Source organism: Volvox carteri (assembly GCF_000143455.1).
Source record: "Volvox carteri f. nagariensis unplaced genomic scaffold VOLCAscaffold_30, whole genome shotgun sequence".
Taxonomy (NCBI): Eukaryota; Viridiplantae; Chlorophyta; class Chlorophyceae; order Chlamydomonadales; family Volvocaceae; genus Volvox; species Volvox carteri.
In genome coordinates this window covers 1,033,377-1,034,422 of record NW_003307573.1, presented here as the reverse complement: position 1 = coordinate 1,034,422, position 1,046 = coordinate 1,033,377, and positions in this window count along the sequence as shown.

Here is a 1,046-nt window from a genome sequence, read left to right as displayed (position 1 = left end):
TGACGTGCCTGCCCGAATTGACGTGCCTGCCCTAATTCTCATGTTCCCATCCACGTGCTGCACGTGCAGCAGGCCTCGGAAGATGGGGCCGACGTCCAGCCGGGAATGGAGGTAAGATGGGGGCGAGGGTCGGGGCTCTTATCTGTTTTACATGGGGCATCAAAACGCTGTCGTACTTCGATATGGCTGTCAGAGTACGGCAGATTTGTTTGATGTAGGCAGGTAGTGGTGGGGCACATCTGTGCCACGGTTGTGTGTTTCGTTGTGGAATCTTTAGCCATGTCATGATGATAACACTACATGCTAGGAAGTGTGGCTGGGGCTGGTTGGAGGAGTTGGGATTGTATGTGTCAGCACTGTCTTTGCAGTGCCTGCTTTAATTCTCATGCTCTCATACATGTGCAGCAAGTGCAGCCAACCTCCGATAGTGGGGTTGCAGCCGAAGTTTTAATTTAGGAGGGTGGTGACAAGGAGGGGGAATGGGTTTCACTCAGGGAGGTGAGATGGGAGGGTTGGGGCTCCAGGTGTTGTATCCTGTAAGCTTACTGTTAAGCTCTAGGCTCTGTTGCCTAACTGTCATATGCCGGTCTGTCCACCCTACTGCCGCACTGCTGCAGAAGTCCATACTGGCGTCTGGGCAGGGGCTTTACCTGTCCAAAGCTGGAACCTGCCTTCCTGGATGTCTGCTTCACGAGGCGAGAGTAGTTCCTGCGAACTATGGTCAACATCAAACCACCCAGCCGTACTGGAACTTATTGGCATGAGGCCCAAGTGGATTCTAGAATGATTATCATTCAATCCACTTGCCTCAACCGGTATCTTTTGATACCACCATTTCATTGTTGTGTCACCCCCAAGCTCCCAGGCCCCCGGCTTCCAGGCCCCGAGGCCCCCAGGCCCCCAGGCTCCCAGGCCCCCAGGCTCCCAGGCTCACACACTCCCAGGCCCCCAGGCTCCCAGGTCCCCAGGCTCCCAGGCCCCCAGGCCCCCAGGCTCCCAGGTTCCCAGGCCCCCAGGCTTCCAAGCTCCCAGGCTCCCAGGCCCCC